The 12093-nt window shown below is 40.5% G+C and overlaps 1 pseudogene; it reads left to right on the top strand.

Annotated features, from left to right (window-relative positions):
* Window positions 1–1603, top strand: part of LOC138438994 (large ribosomal subunit protein eL15-like) — a 33822-nt pseudogene extending 32219 nt beyond the window's left edge.
* The last annotated feature ends 10490 nt before the right edge of the window (window positions 1604–12093 follow it).

Genomic DNA, 12093 nt, shown 5'->3' with positions numbered 1-12093 from the left:
GCATTTTTGTTTAGGTAAACTTGTTTTAGCCATTTTTTCCTCTCCCCAGTATTTTTTTTTTCCCTTTTGATCCTAAGTGGAGATCATGTAAAGGGATAGTATCTCTAAAGACTATTACTATGAGACATACCCGCTCCCCCCATCCCTGCAGAGAAAAAGTCATATATGTTTATGAGGTGTGTAGAGGCTGCAAAATACAGACAAAAAACACAGGCAGAGAGAAGAAAGACTACAAGGAGAGTGTCTAGAAATCACAAAAGGCAAAAAGCTCTGCCAAAATCCACAGAAATTTTAAAATAACAGGTATTCCCATTTACAAAAAATGAACTTGTCAATCTAAATAAATTACACACATTCAATGACAAAACCTAAAATATAAAGAACCAGTGGGGAAAAAAATAATGAGAGATGAGATTTGCCCAGCTTTCCAAAAGTAACTTTGCCTTCCCAGGAGAGAGCTATTTTGCTGACTCACTAGTTAAGATGGTAGGAGAGATGTGTCAACAGCCCTAGAGAAGAATTACTAGCCTCAATTCTAATCATATCCAAAAAAATTTAAAAATCAGTGTAGTTGAGCAGAAGGATTTGGAAGTAGAAATACCATCTCTAACCCAAGATTTTCTAGGCAAACCCTGAGATCTCCACTCTCTTCCAGGGACTTTTCCCCACTAAGCTTGGTTGCAGAACATTCTGGTGACCATCCATAATGGAATGCTTTTCTTCTGCATCATAGCTAGTGCCTTAAGTTTCAAAAAGTTCTATCCTTGATAATTGGGTCAGGAATTCTGCTGCACATTAGACAGATAAAAATATTCAGCAAACCCTATGAATATTTACCAGTCATTTAGTGGGGTTATGGCACTGCATCCAATAGCCAACTAGCTACTGTTGATGACACCAAAGAACATAAATGTGATCCCTTACATTCTAAGACGGGAGAAAAGACATATGCAAGAGAGATTTTAAAAGGGCGATGGCCTTTGCATGTGGCGGCAGCCATCAGATGGACACTTAAAAACACCTCCAGGAACTAGGGAGGAAGAAGCAACGGACATGACGCCCTCAGGGTACATTGCTGGCAGTACCGCCAGCTCTCCATCCTGCACTGCACTGCTGCCCACCCTCACACCCCACCCAGCCAACAGGCATGCAGGCTGAGATACAAGGCCAAGCAAGGTCATGTCATATATTGGATTCCTGTGCACCATGGTGGCTGCAAATGCCCAGTTTCTAAGGGTGCTACGTATGCAAGCCTGTCCACCATGGGGTCAACCAGCTCAAGTTTGCTCAAAGCCTTCAGTCTGTTGCCAAGGAGCAAGCTGGATGCCACTGCGGGGCCTGTGGGGTCTTCCTGTGTTAGGGATGATTCTATGTACCAATCTTTGAGGTTATTCCCATTGATCCACTCCATAAAGTTGTCATAAGAAACCCTAACACCCCATGGATCACCAAACCAGCCCACAAGCATAGGCTGACATCAGCAGGCAGAAAGAGCCCTGGTCTCAGAAAGGGTCACTTGTCCCTGCACAAAATTGGTGGTTCTTCCCAGACGGCATGGAGATGATGCAATACTCTCCAGCTTGAGCTCTGCCGCTACGGCTAATATAAGTACTGTTTATAAAATTCTTACCTAATAAACAGTTTAGAGCATTCAAAAAAAAAAAAGGCAACAAACACAAACCAAGTCAAATGAGAGATGCTTACAGTAAGTAAAGGACAGAGGTGGTAGTGAGCTCAAGCACTCAGCAAACTTCATCGTGAGCAGGTCACCTCAGCGAGAAATGGTGCATAGGTTCTGAAGGGTGAAGTGTCAATAGCAGATCGTTGTTTTAGAATATCACTCCAGCAACATTCATTATGGATGAATTTAAGGAGAAAAGAGGACACGGAGACTACTGATTTATCAACAATGATACAAATTAATGTGGTGGAAGCGAGAATGGAGAGAAATAGATGTATTTAAATCATAGTAAGATATCTTGTTCAGAAATTAGTGACTGATCGGAGGAGAGGGTTGCCAAACAAGGAGGAGTTTAGAATAACACACAAGATTTTTTTTACTTAAAAACATTGTTTAGATTCACTCAGATAGGGAGTGCATTTGAAGAGACACACTTCTGTGCTAGTATTACCTAAAATGCATATATAGTATGAAATGTTGTCCTGGTTTGGGTTCCACTTCTTTCTCTTTCTTTCCTCCTTTATTTCAGGAGTCTTAAATAGTTTCATTCCCCAACTTCATTTAAATATTTTTGTGGCCGAATTTCTTGCCCTGTTGCCTTTCCTTTGGCACTTCTGAAAGCCTTATGGAAGCTAATTTGAAGTGCAAACAATTCATAACAAAGAGATTCTAAAGTTCATTTTATGGGGATCTCTCCAGTCTTCCATTCCTAACTCTCCCAACTTTTCTAATTAAAAAACTAGAAGAGGGACTTCCCTGGTGATCCAGTGGCTAAGATTTCATGCTCCCAATGCAGTGGGCCTGGGTTCGACCCCTGGTCAAGGAACTAGATCCCATATGCCACAGCTAAGAGTTTGCATTCCACAACTAAAACCCAATGCAGTCTAATTAATTTTTTTTTAAAGGACAAAAAGAGATTGAGACAGGTAAGACAGACTTTCAAATGTCTTCACAAACTAGTCAGGTTTTCAAATAATGCTTTTGGACCTACCCATCTTTACCTATATCTAAGCAACATTGTACAAGAAGTTCATGAAGACCAGTCTCCAGGCCAGGAGTAAGGCTATGAATTGCATTTTCAGCTGTTTTTTTTTTTTCTTTTTCTTTCTGTAAAGATTTCCAATTTTCTGAAAATTTGAGCTCTCTGCTGGAAATCTCTTAGGCCTCTGAGTCAGGCCTGAGCCTGAGAGATGTGAACGCATTTATATGGCTGGATTAAGCAGATCATTTCTAGCCTCATTTGGCCTAGACAAGAAAGCAGCTTTCCCCAAGTTGCAGGTTCTCCCAGGAAAAAGGCTTCATCACCACTGTCTATTCTACTTTGTGTCTGGAATTGATGGAGCAACCAATGTTTCATGCAAGAGAGAAAGGGGAATTTGCACATGTCAACATTGTGTTGGCAGCAAAATGCCACCCCTGGTACATGTCTAGAGGCCCAGCAGCATAAGCGTGTATCTGCCAAGATAAGCATCGGTGGAAATAACCTAGGGCCCAGGTAAACGTCCCAACCGAAGTACTGCTAGTCAGCACTGATAGACACAAGACCTAGATACGTCACTCAGAGCCTGTCTCTCTGTTCTCCTGTGGCATTCAACTGAAGACAGTTGGTGAATGTTGGTTTTTCCCCACAACAGGGAAGTACTTTATGTCCCAGTCAGAAGTATTCTCAGAGTTCAGAAGTACTTTTTACTAAATGGTTGCTGCAAAGGTCAAACCGGTCTGTATACAGTAATCTCTGCTGGTAATGTCTTTCTTTTAGAATCTAGATCTAGGCTCCTAGCCATTAGGGTTTGAGCAGTTATTCCTGTATTTTCCGATCTGAGACCCCGCGGAATGAAGCCAATGGCACGGTTCTGTAAAACGGGGCCACCCTGAAACAAGTTGGTAACAGCGGCGGCAACAGTGGCAGGAGCAAGCCGGAGTTGAATTCCATTTAAATAAAATGCCAAAAGGCAGTCAGTGAAAGTGACATTTATGGTGTTACTACAAATGCATTCAGTGGGAAAGCTCAGTAGCAGAAGCAAGGGGGAAAAAAACAAGCTGTAGTGAAAACTGCCATCTGTATATTGTGCCCCGTTTTTAATATTCTGTATTCTCATAAAAAGTGTTGTTTCTGTCACTATTCAATCTCACAAACTCACACAGAACACTGTTAAAAGTCAGCAGTGTGTGAAATGGTATTTTAAAATAAATGAAACCCGCTCGCAGAGCTGCGGAGGAATATTGCAATGCTGGGCGCTGACAGACAGGCACTGAAAAGTAACAACCGTTATCATCTTAAAGCAAAGCGGATTAAATAAAAACCCACAGCCAGTGGTGCATTACCAAGTCTGATATTGACACAGCTGCTGTGGTGGTTATTTTTCATTGTCTCATCAAGACAAAGCATCATGGGATATCAATCTTCCCTCTGTCAGGCCATGCCTAGTATAAAGTTTTTCGTTTACATTTTCATTATATCCCTTTTATCTCCGGTGCCAGCAATTTTTTTTTTTTTTTTCCTTAACTGTGGGATCAAATGACCTGTGGGGCGGTGTTGGGCTATTAGCTTCTGGCCAGAAGAGCTCCCTCCTGGGGCAAAGGGTAGTTGAGCCCTCTTCCCCTCCCCCATCACCTCTGAGCATCTCTCAATGGTCTAAGATGGCCATTATCCTCATGTGCTGGCGGATGATTAGAAACCGGAATACTCATGTGTTTGTGTGGTGGAGAGAAAAATACAGAGCAACCAGGATAATGAGAAAGAGATAATGACTATGAGAATTAGAAGAGAATTTGAGAGTACTGTTTTACCTCTTTCCCTTTTCACTGGAGAGAGACGGTTGAAAAATACACAACTCTTGAAAATGCTTCAACTGAAAAGCCGGATTATAGCTTAACTTTTCTACACCACTGTTTTATTTTCTGGACTGGCTCACTCTTCCTAGAATTGGCTTTCAATGGAGAAGTTGACTTATATGTATAAAAATATGTTTTAATTTGACTCACAGAAAACAGTATCTTTGAAAAAAACTCAGTCTTCCTTGGGAGGTGGGGGGAATTGATAGTTTTATGTACATTTTTTCCCCTATGCTTGTGTCACCTAATTTAGAAGTTTATTAATGCTATTTCTTTAGGAGAGAAAATTCAGTTATGAAATACAGTATTTTGATCTCCTCTCTGTATGCCATTGGTTCCAATGACAAGAAAACATGACCACCAAGTTCTCTTAGCAAAGGTTAGAAACATTTGATTTTTTAAGACTGAGGTGAGTATAACAGGGAACAGAGCTCAGAGTCCCAAGGGGGTTCTGCCTCTTTCAGCATCTTCTATGTCCCCAACAGAAAGGTTAGAAATAAGTGAGTGCAGTCAAATCATGATGCTGTGCTGCTGCTAAGTCACTTCAGTCGTGTCTGACTCTGTGTGACCCCATAGATGGCAGCCCACCAGGCTCCCCCGTCCCTTGGGTTCTCCAGGCAAGAACACTGGAGTGGGTTGCCATTTCCTTCTCCAATGCATGAAAGTGAAAAAAGTGATGTTGTTCAGTCGTGTCCAACTCTTAGCGACTCCATGGACTATAGCCCACCAGGCTCCTCCATCCATGGGATTTTCCAGGCAAGAGTACTGGAGTGGGGTGCCATTGCCTTCTCCACATGATGCTCTACACCTTAACAATACAGTGCTGTATGTTAATTATATCTCAGTAAAACTGGCGGAATAAATAAATGAAAGGATGTGCTGAGGTTTTGTGAGATATTCAATAAAAGGACTTCTCCCCAGGACTTCTCTGACAGTCCAGTGTTTAAAACTCTGTGCTCCCAGTGCAGAGAACCCAGGTTCAATTCCTGGTCAGGGAACTAGATCTTGCCTGGCATAACTAAGACCCAGCACAGCCAAATAAAGTAAAATAAATAGTTCTTTTTTAAAAAAAAGAAAAGAAAGGACTTCTCCCCATAGGTGCCTTCCATGCCAACAAAAAGCAAGTCAGGTCAAAGGATTCTATGTAAGTTAAGGTAATGCTTACTGACTACTGAACAAATAACCTTGGTACTCAGCATCTCAGTGGTTTAATAAAAGTTTATTTCTTCCTCATGTCACAACCAATGAAGGTTGAGTTGTCCTCCCACAATTCTGAAACATGTGTCCTCTGAGATCACTGCTGAAAGAGAGTATCCAAGTGTCACACAGAAAGTTTTTAGGACCAGGCACTAAAAGTTTTTAGGACTAGGCAAGAGGGTATATATGTATATCACTCTGGCCTCAACCAGCTTTAAGAAAGTCAGGGAATCTTGTAAGAGGCTACATATGTATTCTGCAAAGGGATGCAGTGAACACAAGGAGGAAAGGGGAAGGTTGAAGGGACAGTGTGAAATTATAGTGAGTAGGAAGAGCAGAACTATCGTTGCAGTAAGGCATAAGGAGCAACTTCTACTTCATTCTGTTTAGCCATCCCGGCAAACTCAGTGACTACACCTCTCACTACCACTTCTGCTCGTATCCCCTGCCCTCCAACAGAAGACAGAGACTCCATAGAAATGTTCATAAAATTGTGTTCTGGTTATCCATTGCCAGGTGTTGACTCACCTAAAAGAAAGACATAAAACAGTACAACTTTCAATTTTTTTTTTGTAAATCTGGAAATTGACTGGGCTCAGTAAGTGTTACAGATTGGATATTTGTGTCTGCTCCCCAAAATCATATGTTGAAACCTTAATCCCAATGTGATAATATTAAGAGGTGGGGCATTTGGGGTGGGGATTGGGTTATGAAGGTGGAACCCCTGTAAATGCAATTAAGGCCCTTGTAAAAGAAACTGAAGAAAGCTCCATTGCTCCTTCCATCATGTTATGTGAGGTTACAGTGAGAAGATGACTGTCTCTGAGGAAGCAGTGTTCTCAGCAGACACTGGATCTGTTGGAACAATAATCTTGGACTTTCTAGCCTCTAGAACTGTGAAAAATATATTTGTATTCTTTGTAGACTACCCAGTTGATGATAGTTTTTTTAAGGCAGCCCAAATGGACTGACAATGAGGCAGTTCTTCCTCAAGGTCTTCAGAGAGTTTGCAGTGGAATAGTAACTTTGGTGGACCCAAATATTTCTTTATTCACATGTCTGGTGCCTGGACTAGGAAGACTCAAAACAGCTATGACTGCAATTGCTGAGGCTCCTTGAGCATCTCTCTGTACATGTGATTATTCTGTGTGCTCTCTCTACATTCTGGTCTCAGGGAGGCTGGACTTCTTATGTGGCAGCTAAAGGGTCTTAAAGAGAATTTCCCAAAAGAAACCACTAAGAATTATGAGGCCTTTTCTACCCAAGTCTCAGAAATCAAAAGGTGTGATTTCTGCCACAATCAGATCAGATTTCTTTTCTCTCCCAGTTCAACGGGAAGAGACAAAGGCTTCCACAAACAGTTTTAAAACCATGACAAAATTTAAAGTTTTCAACTACCCATCTTGATGAAGATGAATGTTCAGAATAAACCCCTATCCTAGCAAATTCTTAAATTTTAAGTCAGTCTACCATGGGAATAGATCTAACATGGTAATTCTAAAATAGAAGCAAAAATATGAGTGGCTATGAGGCACTGATTTTTTTTTCATCTTAGTCGTCCAGTTTGGTTAAATGTGTTCTATTTTTACATTTGCAACAACAAAAATCCTTCAGGAACTGTTCTACTACAGCGTTATCTCTTAGCTATCCATTCTTTCTGTAACATATCTAAAGGTTCAAAATGGATTTTTTTCAGGCAAAACTTTTCATTAGAAAAAGTTCTTTTAAAGAACCTCAAAATGTGACAATGTCTGTAATGACCTGGCTCCCATCCACCTCAGTAAAGAGAACTAAAGTTCTCTCTGTGAGAACTTTATCAGAACAGAAAGCTGGTAGGTGGCAGAATAGCAATGGAAAAATGTCAATGTCATCCTCACAACCAAAACCCTGACTTCCCTGTAGATATAAAGATCAGAAGCCTGTACACACAACCCCCAAATATAGGAGGAAATCTGATACTTCCTCGTGAGTAAAATCAGTGTAGCTGCCTGAGAATTGGTATCTGTGTGCCAATGATGGCCCAGACACCCTCATGTCTTCTAAGCTCCAGCTTTATCCTTTAACTTCTCCCCTCTTAACCCCTGTTTAGAGTCAGGCTTCTGCTCTGGTACAGCTGGCCTGAATTCCTCTGTCTCTTGTTGGTGGCTCTGAACTTCTGCTGCACTCTGAGTCCCAGCTGTCCACACCACAAATTTTGACTGACATTCTTCTCCACATAATCACCACACTACAAAGCATCCCAAAGAGTCTTTTAAGTGATATTTCTGCTGCCATTGCAGCAGGAATTGGACCTCTTTATGGAGCAGTGTTATGGCTACTTGGATACTGAGATGTGGACTAACAGCCACCTCAGGACTTCTTTGGTGGTACAGTGGATAAGAATCTGCTGCCCAATGCAGAGGATGCAGGCCAAAACCTCGGTCGGGGAAAATTCCACCTGCCATGGAGCAGCTAAGCCCATGCGCCATAACTATCAAACCCTTGTGCTGCAACTACTGGAGCCTGTGCTGCTAGAGTCCACGCACCACAAGGAAGAGCAGCCTCTACTCTCTCCAACTAGAGAAGGCCCACGTGCAGCAATGAAGAGCCAGGGCAACCTAAATAAATAAATAAACTAAAAAAAAAAAAAAATGACCACTTCAACCAAATTTCTTCCCCTGGTCCTGGCCTCTTAAGTTACCAGTTTACATTCTGCTTTCTCCGGCATCACTGAGTTCTCAAGAGGCTTAACAATGAGGTTGTGTGAATAATGATATATAGGTGATAGATAGATAAATATGAATTGTCCACTGTTTATTCCAATTACTTACAGAATCGCTCTTCTTTTATATCCTGAGTTTCACCTTGTGGACAGCATTAAAATTAAAATTTGTTACCTCAGGAATGTGATCCAATTTGAATTTTCACTAACCTATGACATCACCAAGGAGAAGGCAATGGCATCCCACTCCAGTACTCTTGCCTGGAAAATCCCGTGGATGGAGGAACCTGGTAGACTGCAGTCCATGGGGTGGCTAAGAGTCGGCACGACTTAGTGACTTCACTTTCGCTTTTCACTTTCATGCATTGGAGAAGGAAATGGCAACCCACTCCGGTGTTCTTGCCTGGAGAATCCCAGAGATGGGGGAGCCTGGCGGGCTGCCGTCTATGGAGTCACACAGAGTGGGACACAATTGAGGTGACTTAGCAGCAGCAGCAGCAGCAGCATGACATCACCAAATCAGTAAGATAGTAACTTCTATTCAGCATAGGGAAAAAAGCATTCTCATTAATCATATGTTCTGACAATCAAAAACTCACAACTGAGATAATCTACCTATTGTAAGATATACAGAACATAACAAAATATTTGGGGCATAATATTTTTTCTGAACATAATTCACCACACCTTGATGATTCATAAGTGGCTTTAAAATTGTATTATGAGGCCAATGCATCATCTTTATGAGCCTCAGTTAACATGGAGCTATTTCTGTGATTGGAGAGTGTTTGTCAACAGAAGCTGTCCAGTTAACGGGGTCCTGGATAGTAAAGGGTATGAGAGGCACTGTAACATAAGTGCCTCAGGAAAGCAGTGACAGGACAGTAATCAGAGTGCTCTATCCCTCTGTGGTTGCCATAGGTCTCTTTGGGGTTTAAATGTCAAAACACAGCACTGATCGTCCTTCACCAGATACCACCTCCTTCCTATAACAACTGATAGCTCACTTACCACACTTTTCCCTTTGCATAGAAAAAAAAAAAAAAAGGCTCAAAATCAAGTAATCCTTTAAACCCTGATTTTCCTTTTCAGAAATCTCATAATAAATTTTCCACTTTACATCCAGGCTAAATGACTCAGCATCAGTCAGTAACCTATAATGTTATTATTATTCTGTGGATGTTTCAGGTTTACCTATATCATGCTACTGATCCTTTTGTGGTTTAGAGAGTATTGCTGTGCTATCTGTAAGCAAATGACCACCTTCAGTTTCCAGCTGAAGTCCCACCTGAACTATCTTGGCCCCTCATTTATATCCTTCTGACTGGGGGCTGCTGGATCAAATGTTGAATTTGTGTGTTTCTCATATCTGTCAATCATATTTGATGGTCTCTAAGGACTAATTTTAATTTCATAAAGTTGATGATTCATTTGTATAGAACTTAAAAACTCTGTGAGCATCTCAAATTGATGCTTAAAACAATGGTTTGAGATAGGCAAGACCTGTACAATTAATCCTATATCACAAATAAGGAAACCAAGGCATGGAAAAGGATTCACACAAAAGAGGAAGTTGAAACCTCAGATATATTGAATTATTTACTCAGAATTATGAAATTGAAGGGTCAACTGAGTCCTAATCTGATGTCCTTGTGTCTGTCCCAGCCTTTGCCTTTCAGATTAAAAGATCATCATCTTCACTCCAATGTGCAGGTAGGACAAGCCCCACCCTCAGTGCTCTTGTTCATCATCCTCGTCTTTCCTGAATCTTTGCTCGTAGGTCATTTTTACATTTTAAACTTTAGTCTTGCATGCACTATTTGAGTTGCAGATGTAGTCACCTTTATATCACTTGTCAAACTTCATATTAAGTCATGAACATGGAGGAGCCTCAAAACATATGTGATGAATGAATACATTTCTAATAATACTGAGGTCCAGCACAACTTTTTCCTGAAGTTCCATTGGTAATTCAGCCATCTCTGGTATATCCTTTGGAATCCACCATTCACACATTAGCAGAAGGAAACAGATATCGCATTATTTGTTTACCTAATAAACATCAGTTTATTTTGCACACTGGAAAAATTGCAGGCTATGGGTCAGATAAGACTTGGATTTAGATCTCAATTCTGACAGTTTACTGGCTCTGTAAACAGGCAAATTATATAACTTCCTATTTCCTAGTTTCCTCATGTATAAAATGAAATAAGAACCTCTTTGTAGATTAATTTGAAAGATTAAGATAATGTAAATAAAACTGCAGACACATCGTAGTCCCCCAATCGGCTGCAAAAATGGTTACCTCATCATAATATCTTCATGTCTTTTTGCCCAAGAGAAACCCTTCCAGTCTCCATGGTTTTCAAAGACTGTTTACTAAATCTATAGACCTTTTCTCTATGGCAACTCTTTAAATATGATAGTTTCAATCTGCTGTGCTAAGTCACCTCAGTCATGTCTGACTTTTTGCAACTCCATGCACTCTAACCAGCCAGGCTCCTCTCCGTGGGATTCTCCAGGCAAGAATAACAGTACTCAAAAGTCTCTTGGCAATTCCATGCTTACATGCATTGGGCTTTCTCATATACTAAGAAATTTTCCACTATGGAATATATAACATATATTTTCCATTATCAAAGCATGATCACATGTGATTACTTATATTTATCATCTATGCACCCAACTAACAGAAAATGATGCTGGGATATGACTTCCTAAAAGTTTCAGTTACCCAGATGCTTTCCAAGACTTTACCCAGTTGGTAATGGGAGGTACAACTCTTCGCTCATGATCAGGGTGAGTAATAAAATTTTCATTAGCTAGTGCCTTCAAAGTCATCATCCAGGGCTTTGATTGCTAGAGAAAGTTGTGAGATGCTTCTGATTCTTCTCCAAAAATCAAAGGGGTCACTTTAAAGACAAGAGGGCAGGACAGCTCCCCATCTTCAAGAATGCTATGCTTAAGGAGGCCACACGGCCTTCAGAAACACCTCAGAGAATGCAAACGTATGAACACCAATCTTCCCTTCACATTTTTCCAGCAAATGAATAGCATTTATACATGAATTACACACCCTGATTTATCCACATCAAATTCCTAATATGATCTCGATAACTGAAACTGTACCTTGAACTTACAACCGCTCCTGGAACCTCTGCAATTAGATGCTGGCCCTCTGAAGTGAGTGGCTTCTCAGAGCAAATCTTTTCATCATGACACAATGTCTGATTTCTTATTCCTCTTCATTTACAAAATTATTTAAATAAATATTAAGCAGCTTATTTACCAACATTAAATTTCACAGTGATTATGTGGAACATTTCTTTAACATGATTAACCACAGAGCAGTCACTTCTCATTAGTAAAACTCTTTATTAATGTCCTCAGTAAGGGTTCCAAAAAGCAGTCTGATTTCTTCAGACATTACCTTCGGTAAGTACATTTCCATGGCCTTCATCTAAAGTCTTTTTTAGCATCATCATCAGAGTTTAAACCCCAGCATTTCCAATATAGTATCTAAAATATTGTTTTCAGATATCAGTTTGTCTTTTTGTTTTGACTCAGGTAGACTATGTTACATCTATGGTTAATTCTCAGTAATTTAGGTAAATATTTCATGCTTCTGATGTCTAAATATTAACACTGGTCTGAATAAACCTCTCTATTCCTACATCAT

The sequence above is a fragment of the Ovis canadensis genome, chromosome 1 (assembly GCF_042477335.2).
Source record: "Ovis canadensis isolate MfBH-ARS-UI-01 breed Bighorn chromosome 1, ARS-UI_OviCan_v2, whole genome shotgun sequence".
In the NCBI taxonomy this organism is placed as follows: Eukaryota; Metazoa; Chordata; class Mammalia; order Artiodactyla; family Bovidae; genus Ovis; species Ovis canadensis.
This window is presented reverse-complemented; position numbering and strand designations above follow the sequence as displayed.